Genomic DNA, 23972 nt, shown 5'->3' with positions numbered 1-23972 from the left:
GCAATGCTTACCCAGTGACAAAGAATCTCCACTGTCAACTTTCTAAAACCAATCCGGCCTTAATTGTACAATTAGTAATTATGCACAGTAGTTGTTTTTACTTAATCACTTAAAGCAAGAATATGGTACCACCGAGTTTCTTTTAACTGTCTTTATTCATCATATCACTCTAGATTCCTTTAGATTAATATTTCTTAAATAGATAACTATAGTTTCTCCTGGGTTTTGTTATTCTACTGCTCACATACACATATAATTCCCATTACACAGGATTATGTATATAGAGCAGTGGCAGAATAAGCCTCTGAGTTTTATAATCTTGCAGAAAACAGAGGATATGGGGGAGAGGGACACTTTTCTTTTCTTTCAAGGGGAAATTACTCAGTCCTGATTCCTAATCTCTCCCTAACTTCCATTTACAATAATAGAACTTACACACACATACCAAGGAGAAACTAAATGAGCCTACTTGTGCGTCCCAGACCATAACATCTGCCCATGAGTCATTTCAAGGTGTTTCACATAAATGATGTATGTTTTTGTTACCTTTGATGAAATAGTTGTAAAAAGAATATAACTTTTACAAGAAAAACAAATATTAAAGGATTAATATATGTAATAACATACACAACTTGAGTTCACACTGACTTTACTTGGAGTTGAAGATGCTCAATTATTTGCAACATGGAAGACATTTGCTCAGTAGTACAATAACAGCCACACAGAAAACAAAAGATAGCATAGTAAACAATTACCTAATATCACATAGATAAATAGGTATTTATCTATATACAGGCAGTCCCCGGGTTACATGGATCCGACTTACATCGGATCCCTACTTACAAACGGGGTGAGGCAACTCCGCACTAGCTGCTTTCCCCCAGCAGACTAGGGAGACGCGAAGCTAGCGGCCCCCCCCCGCCAGCAGACCAGGGAGACGCGGAGCGGCTTTTCTCAGCAGACACCTCAGCTTGAGAATAAAGGACTGAGGGAAGTGAGGTGTGGGAGAATAAAACTGAGCTCTGGAGAAATGTTTGGCTAGAGTTTCCCCTACAATATGTACCAGTTCCGACTTACATACAAATTCAACTTAAGAACAAACCTATAGTCCCTATCTTGTACGTAACCCGGGGACTGCCTGTACCACGATCGTCCAAAGTCCAAATGTCCAAAGGATGGGCAAGGATGGTGAACTTACCCTACATTTGCCAGAAGCTGGGAATGGGCAACAAGGGATGTATCATTTAATGATTACTTGCTCTGTTAATCCCCTCTGAAGCAACTGGCATTGGTCATTGTTGGAATACAGGAATCTGGTCTAGATGGACCTTGGCTTTGACCCAGTATTGCCATTCTTCTGTGTTCATTATTATTGTTATTAATTTTTTTTCAAGAAATATAAACGTTCCTGCTTCAGGGTACAAGCCAACCACTATCTGTTGAGGGTGGAAGGGTAGCAAGAAAATCCCCATGTGGGCAGGTTAATTCATTGTTGTCCAGTTTTTTGTACCTTCCCTCTGAAGCATTTTTATACCTTCCCTCTGAAGCATTCTATATGCCTGATATAGAATATTAAACTTCATGCTGTACTGGTCTGATTCTATGTGGCAGACCCCATGTTCTTGTATTCTAATGTAAACTGAGGACTAGACAAATTGGCCAATTTATGTGAGAGTCTCAGAAAAATAAGGGAATAGCAGCAAAAGCAAAATGCAGACATCTGTGCAGTATACTGAGGTCAACATTTTGCCAGCATGTGTACAGCTCCCACAGACCTTATCCGAACTTATTAATGTGCATACAAGGGCAGAATTTTAAAAGACCAAGCAACTAACATATCTGAATTATCCTTCATCCATCATATAACAGAGTTATTTAGTATCTGTTATATCCCCCTTTTCTCTTTTTCCTTTTGATTTTATTCTCTTAAGATTACCTCCATTTGGGGGGGGGGGCATATAATCCAAAAGCATAATGTATCCAAAATCTTCCTTTTCCTCTCCCTTCTCACTGCTAACACTCATAAAAACAATGTATGTACTAAATAAAGCTTCATTAGTACATTGGTCATCTTGTGTCTGGACTACTCCCATTGTTTTGTCATGGCCCCAAACTGACTACCCAGAACATGTGCCATAGGGAGTAGGCCATTAAACAGAAGGAAGTGGATGTTACTGGTTTTCTGACCTGTGTGCTATTGTGACATAGGAAGAGTGACATTATGTATTAAGATTTGTCTATATGGCAGTGCATGCCTGCATGGGTTGGTCACGCTCACATCTGAGCATCTGCTCTGCAGAGCCGCATATACCCACATCTACACTGGCATTGCAGATACATGGTTGGCACTGGCATTTCTAGGAGCATACCTTAGAGTTTTTAGCAACTTGCCAAATGGAGCTACTCTAGGAATTGACTTGCAGTGTACTGTGGGAGAACTTGTTTGTCCTTCCTAGACCACTTTGCAGAAATGCTTTTACCCCACCAATACATTTAGCTGAGGTACTTCTGATGCTACACGTTCCTCACTTCTGTTGTTTCTAACTGGTGCCAAGGCCTGGATTCAGTGGATGAGCTGCTCTTGTTTGGGACTCAAGAGTTTATGTAGCAAGGTAGACATTTCAGCAGCAGTTTCTGAACCAAGGAAGGAGGAGCAGGACTACACATGGGGTTTCTTCCTTGTCAGACTGGAGAGACATGATGCTTGGAGATATCATTGTGGAGTCCCCATATGCAGAGTTGTGCTGCTAGTAGGGGACAACTAGCACAGTATGGTTGGGTCAAATGTTATCGTGTCACCCTGGGATGACCAACATCTCCAGAATTCTCACATGAGGAAGGCCACCATCATGAAGCTCTGTGTAAGGACCTTCCCCAATTATCCAACACTAGACCATTAATTTGTGGGAGACCATACCAATCCAAAAGCAAGTTGCAATTGACATCTGGAAGCTGGCTACCCCCAGACTTCTGCAGGTTTGCTACTTTATTAAAAGCTTTAGATACAACTTTCTGATTCATTGTTTTTTCCAGGTTCTCATACACCAACATACTATGTATTCGAATCAATGCATTATATTTACAGTTCAAAGTATGAAAAGAAAATAATGCTATTAATAAATCTACTGCTGCCACAGCAGCTGCCTATCCACAAGTAATTATTTACAAATGTGCAAAGTGAATAAATGTGCACAGAACAGTGGAAAATTGGTGTATAACAGTGTTGTTAACTGAAGTCCACATTCCATAGTTAGTCTCACAGGTGATGAAATTGGATATCAGAAGTGTTGCTTCCATTCTCCTGTATCGGCATACTGAGTGTGTTGCACCTGTCTGTACAGGTCGTGTGAGTTGTGCAGGGTGTACATCTGCCCATTCCATTACATAGAGCTGCTCATTGACCAACCAACTCCAGAGTTTTCCAGTGGGTGTATTGGCTGTAGAGTGTGATACTGTAGAGAAAAGTCTACGGGCACTTGCGATTGCCAGTAGTGGAGCTGGATCTGCAGGCAGTTGTGGAGATGACATTGGAACCAAAACTGGAGCTGGTACTGGCAGCTGCACTCCGTTAGCCATTATGGTGAACAGTTGCTCCAACAAAAATTAGTGCCAATCCTATTTCCTGTAGTCACATTTGGGGACTTGGATGTCCCTTCTTCCCTCATGCTCCTCCTTTGCTTTTTCACGTTCCCAATGGTCATTCATCTTACACCTCATATCACTCCGCATTTCCTTTCTGTCCCTCTTCCTTTTCTCATGAGGGGCCACGATCTTGTTCCCATGAGTCCTGGTTTCTAGTGTTGGTGCAGCTGAGGTGGAAGTGTCTGCCAAGAGCATGTTATATTTTTTCCTCAAAAGGAAAGAATTCCTTCACTTTATGTGATACTTCAAGACAAGGCATAGTTTGAAACTTTTAGCAACCTAGTATGCTTTTATTTCATCTTTCATATATTGGGCCGTTCACTAGCTCCTTCTAGCAACCTACACAAACCAAAGACAAACAAGACAAAAACTTCAGATTTAATTAAATAAATGAACAAACAGATTTAGGGTCTGGTTTGGGGAAGGGGGCTAGGGCTACCAGAATCAGATTACAGTGAAATTCCATCGATCCATGGATAGGAGATTTTTCATTGCCTGGTTACTGAACAGCATATCAAGAACAGAGACAGCTGTTAGACACAGAAGTAGCAACTGGAAGTTTTCCTTACCCAAGAATCTCACACAGTATCTTGAGTTTCTCCTGTATGAAAAGTTCTTAAGTATCACCTGCCAGGAGTGGAGGGAAATCTGGATGAATATCAATATAAAGCTGGATGAATACGTATTTTTCAGTTTGCTGGCAGTCTGAAAAACAGAAAAAAAGAAGTGTCAAAAAGAATCTGAAAAGGTAAAAAAAAAAAAATCAAACACTTTGTTTCCAGCTGAATTAAATTTTTCCTTTTGTTTAATTTCTGGACAATTTTTTACATAAAAGCAAAGGAACTGATAAGCTACATTCACAAAATGGGTCAGATAAACCTGCTCTTTTGCTGTTGACTAAATTATTTGTCCCAATAATTTTGCCCATTAACAGGATGTTGACCTAGGAAGTTTGCTTAAAACTGAGCTGATTCAATCCTCTTTCTTCCTCTACTCCCATCTCAGGGTATGTCTACACTACATAGCTCCATTGACGGAGCCATGTGAATGAGCTTTGTAGACATAGCAAAATGAAGCAGTGATTTAAATAATCGCCGCTTCATTTACATCAAAATAGCTGCTGTGCTGTGCCGATCAACTGTTTGGCAGCACAGCACAGTAGTCTGGACGCTTGGCGGTCAACATCAAAAGCCTTTGTCCACCGCCCCGGTAAACCTCATCCCACGAGGCATAATGGGGCGGTCAACAAAGGCTTTTGATGTCGACCGCCGAGCATTGACGGAGCCATGTAGTGTAGACTTACCCTCAGCCTGGGTAGCATGCTGCAAACAGACAGAACCAGAAGGGCAAGCACTGAGGTGCACCAGGGACTTTTACCACTTACTACACACACTGTTATTTATAATCCATATTGCCTGAGATAATGTTCTAATGTTGGTTGCCATACAAAGCTATTTCATTCCACCAGTCTGACTGAGTTACAAAAGCTTCAGGGAGTAGCCAAGTTAGTCTGTACAGGATAAACTTGAAAAACAAAAACTGGTCTGGTAGCACTTTATAGACTAAGATGCACTCTCATGCTTGCTAAGACTGCATGCCTTCATAAATGTGAATCTCACTTAGTGGTGGGAGAACAGGAGAGGGCAACTGCCCTCAATCAATGCTAGACTTATCTCATTGCATGCAATATCCTCCACAACAATAATTTTATTGGCCATAATCCAGAAATTCCCTACCGCTTATGCTACAGTTTTCCACATGTTCACAACAAGGACAGAAGACGCCACCCAGCTGCAAATCCAGTTCCTTCTTCTGGGTCACTCCCGCACTAGACTATTTCCCAAGAACATCCCTGAACAGTCCTGAGAAAATTCATCTAGGACACCTACATCTGTGTGGACTGATGCTGGGTTTTCAGTTCTGTAGTTTGTTCCTATGACTTTGCCACTGGCTCCACTTGCAGTCTCTTCTGGTGCTGTTCCCATAATCTCGCCCTCTGACATAAATGTTAGATTCTCTGGAGTCAGAAGATGATCTTGGAGCATGGTGCTCATGGCAGCGTCAAGTCCCCAGTCAAACTCTCACAAGATGCATATAGAGGGAACTGCTGTTGCCATCATTAGCTCTCCAATAGAGGATCTTTAGGTGCTTGATGCATGCCTTGCACTGCACACCAGTCCAGCTGATGTCCACAACGCCAAACTCTTCTAGATTATCTCATACTTGTGGATATTTCAGGTACTTCTCCCAAAATCATGATCTTGGCTGTATTTATACCCATTAACCACAGCCAGGAAATGTTCTTCTGGCCAGCCAGCAGCACACTATAGGGTGGATATTTTAATGTCTGGCAGATCTGGGCAGGAACTAGAGTAAGCTACATGGAAATGAAGTTGTATATAAATAAGCAAGTGTATATAGACCAGAATCAGGCTTCAATTGTAGAGACAGCGAGAGGGAAGTGAGCAGGTAGAAGGACTGAAAGATACAGGGGATCATGGGTATGATAATATAGGACAGTCTAAATATGAGCACATTTCATACTTCAAAATAGTGACATGACTCAGAGCTCACCATGCACTTTGCCCCATATCCTCAGCCTTGTCTGCTAGCATGAGTACAACATATCTTTTCACATTCTTTCAAGGATTTTGAATGTGGATTGGGTGGGGAGTGGTAAGCAGCAAGCAAACAGTACTTCAAACTGAAACTGGCCTTAGTGTATTAGACACAATAAATCGAGAAATTGATCTGTTTATAAATGTACAAAAGTGCTCTTGAAATAGGACAAATATTGGTTACCTTGCATAGAATCAAAAATATATTTTCTAGTTGCATCCTTTTTTTATACATTGAAATCAGTTTGAATTCAATAGTTAAATTAAATACATATTTAAATTTATGGAGGAATAAGACATTCAAAGTGTTAAATTAAAGTATGAAACTTAAAGACATTTTGAGGAAAAATCACATATCTCCTTCCTTAAACTCAAATTTTTAACTGTTCTTTCCTTTCACTTCTAATCACAGTGTGAGGCAGAGTTATGTTAGCTAAATTAAAAGTGCAAGGAAATGAAAAACAGTAAAATATAACATATTTTAAGTCAATCTCCTTTGAGCTACAAAACCCTAAAAAATAATAAGCATTTAAGCATTACATTTATTTCGCTGAAATAATTATGTTAAAATGTATTATTCAAATATAAATAATCCGCTTAAAAAAATGTATAACTGCCCAAGTCACTGACTCGCTGGGTGCTCAGTAATTGACCTTTATCTGATTGGCTGTCTGACACGGCCTTGGTGGGTCATTCTGTTAAAGATAAATTTGTGTACTTTGCTGCCCAAAGAAAAATGTTTATTAGTTATCACTAGCTCAGTTCTTATAATGATCAATGTCTATATACATTCATTATGGAATTCCTTTATACATGTTGTATAGCTAAGTTACCAGATGTCAATAGCCAATTTGGTTTAAACCAATTTTCATCGAGATGTTTATTGAACAATTTAAATTGGAACCATAAATAGAAGTCAGTCCTATGGACTCTTGACAATGAGGGATAAAAATGTTAACTACTGTACCAAAATATTACATTCTAATGTTTAAATTGAAGTCTACATCAATATTAATAATACAGCCTGAATTATGAGAAAGAAAATCTAAATAAAAAAGGCAGTAGAAAAATCAGTGGAAAAAACTGATTAAAATGCATGCGTCCTTGTACGACATTATAACCAACTGATTCCATTAGAATGGCAGCTTAGTCCTAAGCAACCAGTCTGAATGCCGTATTGAAACATCATTAAATTACTCACAGAAAACTTTTCCACCCGTCTTTATAGACTGATATCAGAACAGCACAGTTTGACTGATTAGGAGTCACCTTTATATGTCTCATGACTACCTGTTGTTTCCTCAATGTAATTTTCTTTGCCCCTTTGAAAACCCGAATCAATCCCATGACTGATCCCAACTTATCTGCAGAAGAAACAACCCAAATTCTGCACAGTTCAGTACCCAGGTACATTACATTTGGGGCAGGGCCTCCTGTTTTCTCTGTGGTGAGGGGAACCCACACGTACTCAGCTAGGTTCTGGAATGCCTGAAGCAAGTACTCACAATAGCCTTTTCCTAATCTTCCTGCAAATAAGATGTCATGGAGATAGTGAGATGCACACAATTGCCCCCTCCAACATACAGCTGAACCTTTCAAAAGCAGCCTATGCCATTGACTGCCCTCTGGGCATGGCTTTACCAAAACAGTAGTGGCTTTCAAACTGAAACGTAACAAGTTAAAGTCCATGGGATGCACTGGAAGCAACCAGAATACATTCTTGATATTGCATTTAGCTAATGCCACCCTAGGATCACACTCTGTCACCATGGCTATCACAGTATCAAATGAGGAGTATTGCACTGAACGTAGCTAGGGGTCAATACAGTCAATTTACCAATGAGCCCTGTGGTAGGAGAGGTGATGGATCAGTCTGTATTCCCCCTTCAGTTTCTTTGGTACCACACTTATGGAAGGTATGTGCAATTCCAGCACTGAAAGGCATGGAAAGGGGCCTGCTGCGCATTCCTTCCAAGGTGCTGGCAAACTCTACCACCATGTCCTGAGGAGACTTGTATGTCAGCGTAAGCCTGGGAATATTCGCCTGTTCCTCATCATTCTTGTCCACCCTCGCTATCCCCAAGCTTGGAACTCAAATCCTTCCTATGCACCTTCTGTATGAAAGATCAGGACCTCCTCTAGAAGGGGTGCGTGCCTCCAGTGCCCAGCTGCTCCCCTAATCCTCTGACTCTCCTTCTGCATTGTTTTCAGGTCATTAGTCCTCACCCAACCTTCACTCTTGTGAAGACTGAGTATCATCTTTCCCCACAGGGCAACAATCCCAGACCCACAATTCCCCTACAAAGCTCCTCAAATGAACCCTAACCCATATCCCTGGTCACTCCAACAGAGCAGGGCAGGGCTATGTCCCTCTAATGCCTGTGGAGGGGCCTCCTACTATGACCTGACCTTGCACCCCCAAGGAAAGAGGAAAAGAGACCAGATCTTCTGCTTAGCTCCACCAAAACAGCTTTCGGAGCAGCGCCCACAGGAACACTGGCTATATTCTTGGTCAAAGCCCCAAGAGCCCTTCCCCAACAAAGCAGAAAGAGGGGTGTAAGCAGGACAAAAGGAGCATTGTGCACCCTTGCTGATGGAAGTGTCTTCTCTCACCATCAGTTCCATCAATTCCTTCCCCCCCCCCCCCTTTGAGAGAGATGGGCCGCATTTTTCTACTACCTGCATTTTATTTTCTTCTGTCTGGATAAAATCCAACAAAGCTATAGAGCAAGCATGGGCAAACACATGCAAAAACATTTTTCCTTTCAGTTTGTTACTTAATTGCTGATTCCATAGTACACCAGCCTTCTTTTTCACTACTGCACATGCACACTGGGTTCTTCTTTTCATTTCTTCAGGTCTGTCGCCAAGAGCACTGATGTACTTTTCAACACACATTCTTTCTTCTGCTTTAGCTTTTCTCCTGAAGCGCCAATCCACAGCTTGTGTTCCACATTCCCTACTTGAATAAATTCAGTTTTCTTTGTGTTTTCCTTCAAACCGTGGTCTTCAAACACAAGTGCCCAAACTGAGGATATTTATCCGCACCTCTTTGCTCTCAGCCAAAAGAGCCAGAATGTCTGCATTCATTAGTTTTCTATATCTTCCAGGCTTGGTTCTCCTTCTAATGAACTCTATAACTGAGATGAAGATAAGGGGAGACAGCACAGTACCTTGTCTCCATCCCACAATTATCTCAAAACCTTCCAAAATTCTGTATATTATTACCACCTTAGTTCTTGACACTCAGTAGAGCTCCTTTATCATCACCACTTCTTGAAGTCTCCGTCCCATCCCTCTCAATACCCCAAACATCAGTGTGACACTCTGTACCTTGGGTGAGCACCCTGTAACTCCCTTTATTCTTCATTTTTATATCATTGTGATTTTTACATATAAAGCATGCCCTGCGAGGTATCATGGGAAAGGTTATGGTCTGCTGAAAGCCTTTTTCCTATCTATAGATCAGCAGTTCTCAAACTTTTTGGGCTCCGGAGCCCTTTACATGCATAAAAATTTATGCGGAGCCCCAGCGGTCCACTGATTGTATGTGTTGTACTTATGCGGCACCCCAGCAGTCCACTGATTGTATGTGTTATACCTATTGATGTTTCCAGTTTGTCAACCTTGCAGAGCCCTTTGAGATGTCTCATGGAGCCCTGGGGCTCTGCAGAGCACAGTTTGAGAAACACTGTTGTAGATCATCAATGCATATGAAATTACATGTTGTACGATGGACACTAAAACATGCAGTAAATTGGGAAATGAGCCACATATTAGCTTTCTAGAGACAACAGCATGAAAACTAACCAATTCCTGGGCGGAGTGTCAATGGCCATTGTCCAGCAAGGGAGCTACAATGCAATGACTCATTTGCATGAGGCCACACCAAGGGAATTGCTCAATCTTGCCTGGAACTCAGCGATGCCCCCAGACATGCCTGGACTTGTGCTCCAAGCACATGGACTGAGGTTATAAAAACCAAACACAGGGGTCCATGTTTGGCCTTTCTCCTGCCCCACTATGCTGCAAGTAACAGAGGGGACTGGCTCCAATTTCAAAGATGAATCTGTGTACTATGGATTGCAATAGCCTGTGGGTGATCTAGTTGATCTAGTTGCTGCCCAGTGTAATATAGGTTTAGACTGTTTGTTTATATTTTCTTTGCTTTTGGTCACTACTCGGATTTTTTTGCCAAACACAAATAGTCACTTAAATTCTATCTTTGTGGTCAATAAACTCCTTTTACTGTTTATCTTTAGCCGTGAGTTTGTGAGACATGTTTGGCAAATCTGCTCAGGTTTTACAAAAGCTGGAGTATGATTACTGTCCACTGACAAAGTCTATTAAAAAATTAGATGGTATATTCCTGAGTACCGTACTGAGAGCTGGGGGTGCAAGGAGGATTTGGCTGGTGCCTTACTCAGAGATTCATGAGTGGCTCTGGGAACATTCATGCAATCTGGCTGAGTGTTGGGCTTCACGCAAGTGTGCGCTGAGTGGTCGGAGCACATGGAGGGGGTGCTGCTAGTCACCAGAAAGGCATTGTGACAGACAGCTCAGGCGGGAGAGAGTTACGGAAGCACAGCAGTCCCACAGTCACAGGCTGCACTCGGGGGGAAATCCCATCACAACCAAGTCGTAAGTTTTCACAAGAACAATAAATGCTACAAGGCAGAGGTGAAAATAAGTGGGTGTGCCCTGGTGCACAGCTTTGGCAAGAGCTGGCTGAGCTGTGGCAAAAACCAGCAAGCAGCTATTTAAAAGAGGTGGCAGGAACCCGGACTGCAATAGGAAAGTACCTGTAAGAAATTTTAAGTTACTCCTTTGTAGCAGTGGTGAAAGCAACTATTTCATGTTAAACTTAAAAAACAACAAATAGTCTGGTAGCAGGCTGTGCCCACGAAAGCTCATGATACCATCTACATGTTTTCTTAGTCTATAAAGTGATACTAGACTATTTGTTGTTTTTTAAGTTTATCCTGTACAGACAAACTTGGATACCCCCTGAAGCTTCTATTTCATTTTAAATAGGAAAGGATACAGTAGAAATGTCTCAACTCCTTTTAAAGCTCCCTTTGGAGAATTCACCTGCATAACTGTCCTAATCCAATACCATTTGAGTCAGTACAAATATTGTCCCCATTGCCTTCAGTGGGTGTTGGCTCAGGTTCCAGATACACCCCACAAAGCCCTATTGTTGGGGTTTAAGTGGTGTGTGGTCTCCTCATCTCAAAAAAGATATACTGGCATTAGAAAAGGTTCAGAGAAGGGCAACTAAAATGATTAGGGGTTTGGAACAGGTCCCACATGAGGAGAGATTAAAGCGACTGGGAATTTTCAGCTTGGAAAAGAGGAGACTAAAGGGGGATATGATAGAGGTCTATAAAATCATCAGTGGTGTGGAGAAAATGAATGAGGAAAAGCTATTGATTTGTTCCCATAATATAAAAACTAGGGGCCATCAAATGAAACTAATGGGCAACAGGTTTAAAACAAATAAAAGGAAGTTCTTCTTCACACAGTGCATAGTCAATCTGTGGAACTCCTTGCCTGAGGAGGTTGTGAAGGCTAGGACTATAACGGGGTTTAAAAGCGAACTAGATAAATTCTATTAGCCAGTATGGGTAAGGAATGGTGTCCCTGGTCTCTGTTTGTCAGAGGGTGGAGATGGATGGCAGGAGAGAGATGGCTTGATCATTACCTGTTCGATTCACTCCCTCTGGGACACCTGGCATTGGCCACTGTTGGCAGACAGGGTACTGGGCTGGATGGACCTTTGATCTTACCCAGTATAGCCATTCTTATGTTCTTATGTTGAAAGGGTTCGTGTGAGCCCTGTGCCCTAACGTGAATTCATCCCTTGTGACCTTCACTTGCTCTCAATTTTGTACCTTCTTCCATCCCCCACCTGCACTTTGACCAACTTTCCAGCTCCCTTGCACAATATTGTATCACCACCAGCAACAGCCTTTCGGAGAAATGAGGAGTAGCCCTGCCTACACTTCCCTCCTCACCATTCAGGAGTCACTTTTTGGCTAGTATAGCTGTTTTTCCATATCCATGTTTCAGTGAGATTGTAACTCTCCATGCGGTCCTGGTCTATAACTGTGGCTCCTAGCTACTACATTTTTTTAAAGGATAATAATTGCAAAACTTTGCCTCTTTTTATAAATGAACTTTTGAACGTTTTAAGAGGGCACTCCTGGTTTTTCTTATTATGCAATTTTTTTTCTGAGTAGAATTATGCAAACCCCAGTCTCTCTCTCTCTCTGGGAAAATAGAAGAAGCCAGACTACTGTAACTTTCTGGCAAAAAAAGCAAACTTGTTCGTAAATTATTCTGAAGATTTGAAATATTAACATTCCAGTTATTCTGAACTATAAATATAGAATCATCAAAATTAGAAAGACAATACTGTGCAGGTTACCTAAACTTAGTTCTGTGGACCTAAGGCGGCAAGACAAAATTATTTCCTACAATATATTTCCTTGTGCTTTAACCATGCTGCTTTGAGGGGGAGCCAAATAGTGAGGAGCTTCCATCACTCTCTTAGGAGACTAGCTTAAGAACTCTCCTTGTCAGGTGGTGACTCCTGATGCTCATTTCAGCACTTGCTGGTGATAATCCTGTCACCTCTTAGGGTAGGGCTACAATTACAGTAGTGTGTCATTCATGTTAAAATTCGACACTCTCCGAGAAGGAATGAACAAACACTCAAACTATCTTCATCATTACCAAGATAGCTTCCCCAATTATCACCTCTAATACCATTAGCTCACAAACATCCCACTCTCCCCACCTCTAATATCATCAATTCACAGACACTTACCTTCCTTCCTCCCCCCCCCCCCCCCCGCATCCCCCTCCTGTTCTGAAATGTGATTTGTCCTTTTCATATGTGTTCATTTTTTTAATTGTATCCTTTGGTATATATGGTTGTGACTATTTTCTTCCACTATTTGATCTGAGGAAGTGGGTCTGGTCCACGAAAGCTCATCATCTAATAAACCATCTTGTTAGTCTTTAAAGTGCTACATTGTCCTGCATTTTGCTTCAGCTACCCCAGACTAACACTGCTACATTTCTATCAGTAGTGTGTAGAGTACAGGCACTGCATGCTCAGCTAACATAAGCATAAAATAGCAGTTTAGATGGTAAGTCACTGCCCAGCAAGTTCGAGTGACCTACAGCCCTGAAACCATAGTGTGCATATTAAACATAGCTCTCTACAGGACCAAGCAATGCCTCTCCCCTTTCCCTCCTCTTCATCCCCTCTGCACTGTTATTTTTAGCAGTGTAATTGACCACTACTTCCCTGCTTCTAGAGCCTTTCCTCATTGCTCTCCTCCTCCTTCTTCCCCCCTCGTCCCCAAGCCTTTTACTGCTGCATGTAGCTGAAGTGAGTGTAGACCCAGCCTGCTTTTCACTGAGGGGTGTAGCTATATGTACCCTACATACTGCCACAAGTGTAAGCAAGACTCTAGGTGTGTTCTTAAGATAACCAATATGAATTATGTTCTTTTAAACTTTCCTTATGAGCTGGTCTTCAGTGCCCTGCTCTGTGAGGTAATGTCGCTATGCATTCAACTGAAAATCCTCTGTTTCCGATTATTTCACCAGGTGTAAAAAGAATATATTTTTCCAAGTTGTAGTTTATTTTGTTGTTTCCTCTTCATGTTTCTAAATTCCATGGTCTGCTTTTTACTGTCTTCAACAACTCTCACTTTAGGCTTATTTGCAAATTTTATTAACATGTTTCTGGGTTGTTAATGAAATGTTAAATTAGACTAAAATTGGCTCCATAAAACCCCAAATACCTTTTCCTTTAGATAGGGTCCTTCCTCCAGTTTTCAATCTACATGACAACATTCATATCCACACCAGTTTGAAATGATTTTGTGAGCCTTCATCAGACAGTGCGTCTTGTTTTAGTAAACTCAGATATGTGCAGTCCCTTCAGTCATTGTTAACTGGCAATTTGCCTGTGAAGCAGATTGCAATTATTTCACTCAGGATATACAACTGAATCAAGGCCCCCAAAAACACAAATTCTAGATGAAACCTTACCAGCAGAAAAGATGCAATAAAATGTTGACTTTGATATATCCCTTGGTCTTGCCCCTGCACAGCAGGCTGGATAAGATGACTTCTCAAGGTCCCTTTCAAATCTACCTATCTCTGATCATTTCTGTTATCTGGGCAATCCGTGAATAGCACAGTGGCCATTTCAGTACTTGCCCATCAAACTTTAGGTACCGTGAAATTCTCTCTAATAACATCTTTATTTATAAGATCTTATGGATTTACAAGGAACATGTAAGGACTCTGGGCTGAGATCCTTTACATATGAAGACCAGGCACAGACAAGATACACTAGCATATGTTTTACATGTAATGAATTATCATCCACCTTCCCACCACCACCACCACCTGGGAATCACAAAAAAGCACTCAGAGAGGATGGCAAGAAATTAAAAATGTACAATAATCTAATACAAATTAAATCATGTTCCTCCTCTCTAGCCACACCTTTACCCTTCCCAGTCCAGTGTTCTCTGTCTGCCTCTTGAAACACACATAATAATGAATTATATGGAGTTATCATTTTTCTCTTTTCTAGCAAAGGTAAAGGTGTTGTGAAAATATTTTCAATAAGGGAGTCTTCACCCTGAAAAGTGTAAGGAACTGCCCCTTGGAGACCCAAAAGGGGTGTTAGCTTTCTGGCTGCTACTGCACTTTCAGACAAAACATATTGTCATTTGGAGAAAAGTTTGCTCAGCTCAGATGTTGATGGAAACTAGTGCTGATCTGGATAACATCCACAATGAGTTTGTCTCCCCTTTGGGCCAGTCTGCCTACTCTGATTTCTCATTCATTGTGCCCCAGATTAGAGCATCATAGAAGTCTGGAACAGAGCAATGATCATAGCTGTTCCCAAAGCAGAGAAACCATTGGAGACCCCAAAAGCTACTAGTTGATCACAGTTGCTATGTGTTACCTATGTGCTGATGGAGAGACTACTGATAAGGAGTAAGAGGTAACTGATTCTCAGCTACCTTATTATGCTTGGGGATGGGATGGGATGGGCACTATGTGTCCAAGATCAGATGCTTTAAATGAAGACATAGAAAATGTATTTGAGGCAGCAAAGAAAGTTGGTGTGGTCCTTATTAGCCTGATGGCAGCCTTTGACACTGTGCAGCATGTAAGCCTGATGGTCAAGCAGCTACACATTATTCTTTGTAGGGAAATGATGCAGTTCATCCAGAAAACAGTAACCAAAGCTTCACCTTGCAAGCTGTGGTTAAAAATCAGTTACCTTAAAAATCTCCCCAATGGCCTCCCATTAGGGTCAGTGCTGGCTCCCCTTCTGACAGCCTTCGTGAAGGTCACAGCCTGAGATGCACATGTATACTGAGGACATCTGTATTGCTGACACTGAAAAGGATTTCAATAGGATTCAAGAGAATTTCTATCTGCCAAGTTGTGGATACTTTGATCACTTTCTGTCAGCTCTGGAGACTAATTCTTAGGGTGTATCTTCACAGGAGATTTAATCCACAATTTTTTTTGGTGTATGTCAAGTAACTTGCAGGCTAACTTGTGCCAATGCTCCACAGAACTATGATGACAAACACCAATACACACAGTCTGCCTGAGCTGTATGACCCTGCTCAGAGCCAGATGAATCTGTCATTGGATGCTGCTCATCACACCATTGAGCAGTTGATGCAGGAGCAGGAATCCAGTCTATGGCAGTGGTGGGCAACCTGCAGGCACTCATGTGGCCCACTCACTAGGCTTGGTCGCCCATTGCTGTTCTATGGGATGCTCAGCATCAGTGTCAATAGGATGAGATGAAGGAACAGGAGGGTGCTGAGCTGTTGGAACAAAAGTACCTGCTGGATCACCTACACAGCACTCAGCACCATTCCTGGGCCGTGTGTTAGTGGGAGAGGATCGAACTGCACAGCTAGGACAATCAACTGTGGTAAGAGATCTTTCTGAAGATCTGTGTAGAACCAGCCACAGACCTTCAGTGATAGCATATCAACATACAGAGGCCCAGACCCATGGAGAAATGGGTCACCGTTGCTATCTGGAAGCTGGTCACCCTGGAATGTTATCAGTCTGTAGCCAACAAAGTTCAGTGGGGAGATGGACTGTAGGGGCCATTCTCCTGCAGATCTGCTGTGCCATTGTTAAGGTGTTATCTAACCAGGTCATGAAGCTCAGAAGATCATTGTTGGCTTGCATGAAGAGAATGCCCAAACAGTATAGGTGCAATTGATGGAACCCTTGTACCTATCATTTTATCATCACCACCCCTGCTGGATGCAGACTTTCTCCAGAGTGCGATGCACTGACTGATAGACCATGCAGCAAGCTTACAGACATAAATGCAGATTATCTGGGCGGATCAACAATGTTAGGATCTTTCCACATGTGGTGTTATTAAAATTAATGAAGAAAGGGATTATTGTCTCCCAGAACTCTTGTGGACACTAAGGCTGTGTCTAGACTGTCAGCTGTCTACACTGGCCGCTTGAATTTCCGCAAGAACACTGACTTCCTACTGTCTGAAATCAGTGCTTCTTGTGGAAATACTATGCTGCTCCTGTTCGGGCAAAAGGGCCAGTGTAGAGAGCTCAGATTTGTTTTGCACAAAAAAGCCCCTATCGCAAAAATGGCAATGGGGGCTTTTTTGCGGAAAAACGCATCGAGATAGGCACGGACGCTTTTCCACAGAAAGTGCTTTTGCGGAAAAGCGTCCGTGCCAATCTAGACCCTCTTTTCTGCAAATGCTTTTAATGGAAAACTTTTCTGTTAAAAGCATTTGCGGAAAATCATGCCGGTCTAGACGTAGCCTAATGGTATAGAGACTGGTCCAGTTATTTTGGAAGCCCGGTTTATCCCCTTATGCCCAAACTAATGAAGACATATACAGACTGCTTGAACAGAAGACAGGAACATTTTAACTACTGCCACAGCAGTTGCAGAATGGTTATCCCATATGTATTTAGCGTACTGTGGGGCCATGCTAACATCTTTATGGCTGACTTAGAACAACGTTTCCTCAGATCCCGTCCCCTTTTGCCCCTTCTCTACTTATGCTACATCGACGACATCTTTATGCTCTGGACCCACAGCCAAGAAACACTGGAAACATTCCACAGAGATTTTAACAACCTACACACCACTCTCTACAGAAAACCCACTGACTCATACAGTTACTTTCATGCCTCTAGCTCCCATCCAGAACACACCATACGATCCATCGTCTATAGCCAAGCCCTTCAATACAATCGCATCTGCTCTAACCCACTGACAGAGACCAGAAACTTCAGGATCTCTACCAAGCATTTATAAACCTCAATTACCCATGTGGAGAAATAAAAAAACAAATTGAAAGAGCCAGACGAATACCCAGAAACCATCTACTTCAAGACCGATCCAAGAAAACCAACAATAGAACACCACTTGTCATCACCTACAGCCCCCAACTTAAACCCGTCCAACACATTATCAATAAACTACAACCTATACTAGAACAGGATACTACACTCCAAGAGGCTCTGGGAGACAGACCCATAGTTTCCTACAGACAACCACCTAACCTTAGGATGATTCTTACCAACCACCACAGGACATACCACACTAATACCAACCTTAGAACTTTCCCTTGCAATAAACCCCGTTGCCAGCTTTGTCCACATATTTACTCTGCTGACTCCATTATTGGACCTACCCAATTCAGTTATAAGTTCAAGAACAAATATTCCTGCTCATCCAGAAATATAATTTATGTCATCATGTGCCGACAGAGTCCGTCTGCTATGTACATTGGACAAACGTCTCAGACACTTCGCCAAAGAATCAATGCACACAAAACAGATATCAGACAGTATCACAAAGAAAAAACAATTTCTTGCCATTTCAACCAGAAAGGGCATTGTCTCAACGACTTGATTACCTGCATACTGCTTCAAAGGCATTTTAACACCAGACTTGAAAGAGAAACCTCTGAACTGTCATTCATGCTTAAATTTGACACTTTACACCGGGGTCTTAACAAAGACGCTAATTACCTTACCCATTACAAAGATAGCTTCCCCAATTATCACCTCTAATATCATTAGCTCACAGACATTTACCTCCCCTCTCCCCATCCCCCTTCTGTTCTGAAATTTGATTTATCCTTTTTATGTGTGTTCACTTTTTTTGACTGTATCCCTTTGGTATATATGGTCATGCCTATTTTCTTCCACAATTTGATCTGAAGAAGTGGGTCTGGCCCACGAAACCTCATCACCTAATAAACCATCTTGTTAGTCTTTAAAGTGTTAGATAGTCCTGTTTTTTGTTTCAGCTAGACTAGACTAACACGGCTACATCTCTATTACACTGTATTGAGACACAGCTATTGGGAGCACTTGGGTATTGCGTGTGGATCGCTGAAGTGTAGCATTTCTTATGTGCTTTTGTAAAACACGCTGAATTATTTCAGCTTTCATCAAAGGCTTTTTCTGTGTTAACTGCAATGACCAATCATGAGTATCCTGTGAATTGTTTCTATTATGAAACAACTATAAAAAACAATAATACTTTAATGGAGAAATATCTTTTTATTTGGAAATACATTTAAATAACCAATCTACAGAATAATCCACTATAAATACACTTTTAATGCATGCAGCAGTGCAAACAGAACTCAAAGTGCAACAGTAAGACCATTTCAAATACAACAGTTTGGGGAGGGAAGCGTGAAGATAAATGTGAATATATACTTTGCCTCTGGCTTTCTTCATCCACGTGGATTCTGGGGTGGAGTGATGGATTACCAGATGCAAGTGTTCTCAATGGATCTGAAAGGTGAAGGGGAGCTGCTGGGAGCACTGTGGTGAGGGCATAGCAGTTAAGAGCTGCTGCTGGTTCCAGTAGCAAGCACTATCCAGGGAATGAAGGACATGGCTGGGTCCCCAATGACAGCACTGCTGGGACTGCTGGCCTTGCTGGAGCATGTTTCACAGGCGGGCATTCTAGTTCAGGATAGTGTCCATGAGCTGTCTCTAAATCTCTCTCTTTTCCAAGGCTCTCCTTCACCATGATGATGCTGTCTAGGGCTGTAACCATGCATTCCGTGGCCACAGTGACATTGTCCTTGAGCACTGCAATGATCTCCCGGGACAGCTGCATTTTGTTCTTCCTCTGGCTTCTCATATGCAGCCTCCTCTTCTCAGCCAGCCTGCTTTGCTTCTGTGTCTCAGCCATGAGTTCAGCAAACGTGTCAATGCAAGTCTTCCCTTTCTCCACTCTTCAGGTTGGCCAGCCCGTCAGCAATAGACAGAGGCCCTGTCCTTGACAGTCTGGCTGTTGCAGCGGAGGGAGTGAGGAGCGGGGGACAATTGCCGATTGTTCATATCCCAAGGATAACTGTTTTCCAGGACAGAGATAGCACTTTTCCTCCCTGAGACCCTTCCCATTTTTTGGCACAGATCAGTGAGGGTAAGTGGTCTGCATGTCTAGAGGGTGCTACGTGCATTTGAACTGCAATCTGTTGTCTCTGTTTGCATGCTGTGAGAGGAAGGGCAGAGCGGGATAGGGTGGTCATAGTTATGCTCCCAGGTTATTTTTGCAGTTTTGCTTGTGTGTTGGAGGGGTCTCTACTTGAGGACATTTTGACTCTCTACAACATTAGATTGAGGCAGGTGACCAGAGGCTGAGAATGGGCTTATTCAAAAAGACAAAGAGCAGAGTGAGATATACTATGAAGTTAAGGAATGTCTACATTGCAATTAGACACCCATGGCTGGCCTGTGCCAGCTGACTCAGGCTAAGGGGCTGCTTAATTATAGGATAAACCAGGCGTGGCCAAACTTTGGCACTCAAGCTACATGTGGCTCTTTTACCATTAAATTGTGCCTTATGGATCCATGCACATCACCCTATTCTCCAGCTACTGAGAGGGGGGGAAGCTTGGGACTTTTGCCTTGCAGTGGTGTTATGAGGTAGGGGCTTCTGCTCAGTATGGAGGCAGGGTCCTTAGCCCCATGGAGTGCACCTGCTAGTGCTCAGGGCTTCAGCAGGAGCAGGCTGAATCCCCAAGCTCTGGCAGGCATCTCCCACAGAGCTGAAGCCCCCAGCAGGTTACCCCAATTCTCAAACTTCTGAGGATTCTCCTATGTGGCTCAGAAGGCCAGTAAGGTTGGCCACCCCCGATATAGAAATTCCAGCATGGGTTGCAGCCCCAGCTCTGGGACCTTCCCACCTCACATGGCCTACAGCCCAGGCTCCAGCCCAAGCCTGGATACCAACTAAGCAATTGAATAATTCCTTTGTCTGAGCCCCTTAGCTCAAGCCAGCTGGCACAGGCTAGCCAGGGGGTTTTAACTACAGTGTGCATTGCAATCCTTATTCCTCAGGACTGTTCTCCCAGAAGCACTGCAGAAGTGAAAGGGGCTTGCAGGCTTTACTGGAAGCATGGGCATGTGGTTATTCCTTACAACATGCAGAACAACATAGGGTATTTCTCAGTCTTTAGTTCTGTTTTATCTCCCCAACACATAGCAGGAAAAGAAGGCTGGGTCCTACAATTTTTATCAGTGACATTGTGTGTTATAGGACGCTTATACTTCAGAGGGCGTTGTATTGTCTGTGCCTTGAGCAAGTATGCAATGTGCACTCGTGCCCCATGTAAGCTGCAGAAACTAACCACATTCCTGCTCCTGTAAGCAGTGTCTCAATGAACTGCTGAATTTTGCACAAATTAATGTTTTTGGTCTGTGGGAAGTGGGGGGCAAAGGCAAGTAGAATCCATATGTAGTTACTGTGCCTGTTGTCGGCGGACATTTTGAAGCAGCACAAGGGACGTTGGGGGCAAGGAGGAGAAGGGGGAGAGGACTGCCCAGCCCACATCCGCCAATAATAAGAATAAATAATAAATTGCAGGGGAAGGTACTTACATGCTGAAGTTCCTTCTGGAGGATATGACTCTTCAGTCCCAACTTGTGTTTCTGACTCAAAGTCATCTCAACCAATACTGGGCAGGAATCAGAGTCCAGCATGGCAGGGCAGGACAGGGACTGGTTCTCCATATAGCTGTCATCAGGGTCTGAGTTCCAAAAAAAGAGCCTGGTAATCAGAGGGAAGCATCTCTCCAGCATCCTTCTGCTCATCCTCCAATGGAGCCAATCATCCCCACTCAGGGAGAAGTGTGAGCAGTAGGCTCCGAATAGTGCCTGTGACAGATTGACACTATAATTATGTAGAATCCTGTCCAGTTGGTCAAAAAAAATGAACAGGTCACATGTCCCCTGCCAGACTGAGAGGAAGGATAACAGGACACACTGTACTTTCTCTGAGTTGCTTGCTCTTTATCTGGCATGATCTCTCGTGAACATCTGCTTTGTAATAGCCACAAAAAGGTCCTTATTTCATAAGAGTTTCCTAAATCAATGTTTTTCCCCAGATGGTGATGAGATCTAAGATCTCAGCACGGCTCCAAGCAGCTGTGTGAGGCATGTTGTGGGGATTCTGCAGTGCCATTACAATCATATCACCAGAATAATGATACATTGGGATCCAGGCACAAAGGGGCAAACTCTGGCTCTGTGCCAGCTTTTAAAAGTATGTAAAGTGCTGTCCTGGAAACCAGGGCAGGGAAGTCATGCAAGTAAACGGACAGGTCAGTAACTGCTGCCCTGCAAAGCACTGTGGGATTGCTATTGGAAGAATGAAAGAAGTGGCGTGCAGCAACTGGATGCACATCAACGAAAGATCAAATTAATACAATTCAAAGCAAATCTCATCCACTTTGCAAGAGGCCCTCAGATATAAGAAGATTTAGTGCACAGTGAGAGGTGAAATCATGGGCATGCAAGTGTTTTCAAACCAGATCAACTTGATCTGACTATGTTCAATGTACCTCTGGACTGGTCCCAGGGGTTACTCCAGCTGAATGCTCTGCAGTCTGGGGGCAGAGCTGCCACATTCAGCCCATCAACACAGAGCTAAAATTGGTCACTTGTATCATTAGTGGCTGTTTGAATTATACACCAACCTCCAGTTTGTTTCTTCTAGCACATGTAGCTCTGCCAGATCTTTGATGAGACGCCATTGCTGTTAACTCTGGAAAGCAGTGACAGATGAAACAAACCTATTACATCCCCATTCACTGATGCGTCGCTTTCAAACAGGAAAGAGCAGGAAGCACCAACTCAAAGTTCTGTTTATGTTGGGGTAAGGAATCCCACTCCTATGGACTGGTGTATGACACCACAGCTGATCTCTTGACAACCCTTTCCTCATACACTCTTGGAAGTTCTTACAGAGAGGAAAAAGTGAGAAAAAGAGTCTAATACACAAAGTCAATTCAGAAATTCATGCCTGCACCTGCCTCTTTCTCCACTTGATTGTAGACCCAGGACCTGGCTCACAGCTATTCTATGACTTATCTAGAGTTGCCACAACTCTGCACCCAATTGGCCTGTTTCCTCTCCATGCTGTTGACCATGGGGTAGCATTACAGATAATAACTGAAATGGTGGCAGTGTCCTCAACATGACACCTGAAAAGCATTTTATAACGCCTATCCTTCTTTGATGCAGAGGGCATCCTCTGCTTTACAGAACTTGGAATTGAGTTCTGATGTCTGAGAAGGAGATTTTAGATCGCCAAAATAGATCAATGTTGGCAAGGGTGAGTAAGCACCGTGCTGCAACAAAATCTGATTATCTTTAAATACAAAATGTAATCCTTTAAAGTATCTGAAACAAAAATAAAATTCTAATCTATCCTAAAGACAGAGGGTATGTCTACACTACCCTCCTAGTTCGAACTAGGAGGGTAATGTAGGCATACCGCACTTGCAAATGAAGCCCAGGATTTGAATTTCCTGGGCTTCATTTGCATAAGCGGGGAGCCGCCATTTTTAAATCCCCGCTCGTTCGAACCCTGTGCCACGCAGCTACACGCGGCACGAACTAGGTAGTTCGAACTAGGCTTCCTAGTTCGAACTACCGTTACTCCTCATTCCACGAGGAGTAACGGTAGTTCGAACTAGGAAGCCTAGTTCGAACTACCTAGTTCATGCCGCGTGTCGCCGCGCGGCACAGGGTTCGAACGAGCGGGGATTTAAAAATGGCGGAGCCCCGCTTATGCAAATGAAGCCCGGGAAATTCAAATCCCGGGCTTCATTTGCAAGTGCGGTATGCCTACATTACCCCGCTAGTTCGAACTAGCGGGGTAGTGTAGACATACCCAGACACCTTTGCTATTTTTCTATCAGTGATAAGCATACCAGAGGAAATAACAGGGAAATAACATATCCTCTAGTCTTTACACAGGAAAAATATCAACTGAAGACAAAGAGTTTTCTGTGAATAATAACAAACACTAATTATAATACATATCATTTTTAACTATAGATATCAAAGTGCCTTACAAACATGGATGGGTATTATCTCCACTTTACAGATAGAATGCAATCTTCAAGATTTGGGCTTAGCGAATTTAAGCACTATGTTGACTTTGGTCTTTGGTTCACTTTCAGAGTTACATTTTTGTCCAGCATAGGAGGTTGTTTCCTCAACTAGAAAATGACAGCTTGTAATTATATTTGCAAAGTTTCATGTGCACTACATAAACATGCAGCAGTACATTGTATGACAATATGTACAATTAATGTGAACTATTTGGATAAAACACATT

General features: G+C 42.6%; 1 long non-coding RNA gene across 1 annotated transcript; it reads right to left on the bottom strand.

Moving 5' to 3' along the window:
* Positions 1–173: 173 nt before the first annotated feature.
* On the bottom strand, positions 174–22344 carry LOC142827917 (uncharacterized). The gene is made up of 3 exons (XR_012902725.1): positions 21227–22344; positions 4212–4347; positions 174–3981 (listed from the first exon to the last, which is right to left on the bottom strand). It is a non-coding gene; the product is annotated as an uncharacterized LOC142827917 (long non-coding RNA).
* Between the last annotated feature and the right edge of the window lie 1628 nt (positions 22345–23972).

Source organism: Pelodiscus sinensis, chromosome 3, assembly GCF_049634645.1.
Source record: "Pelodiscus sinensis isolate JC-2024 chromosome 3, ASM4963464v1, whole genome shotgun sequence".
Taxonomy (NCBI): Eukaryota; Metazoa; Chordata; order Testudines; family Trionychidae; genus Pelodiscus; species Pelodiscus sinensis.
The sequence above is the reverse complement of the archived record's forward strand: the minus strand, read 5'-3'. Positions and strand labels throughout refer to the sequence as shown.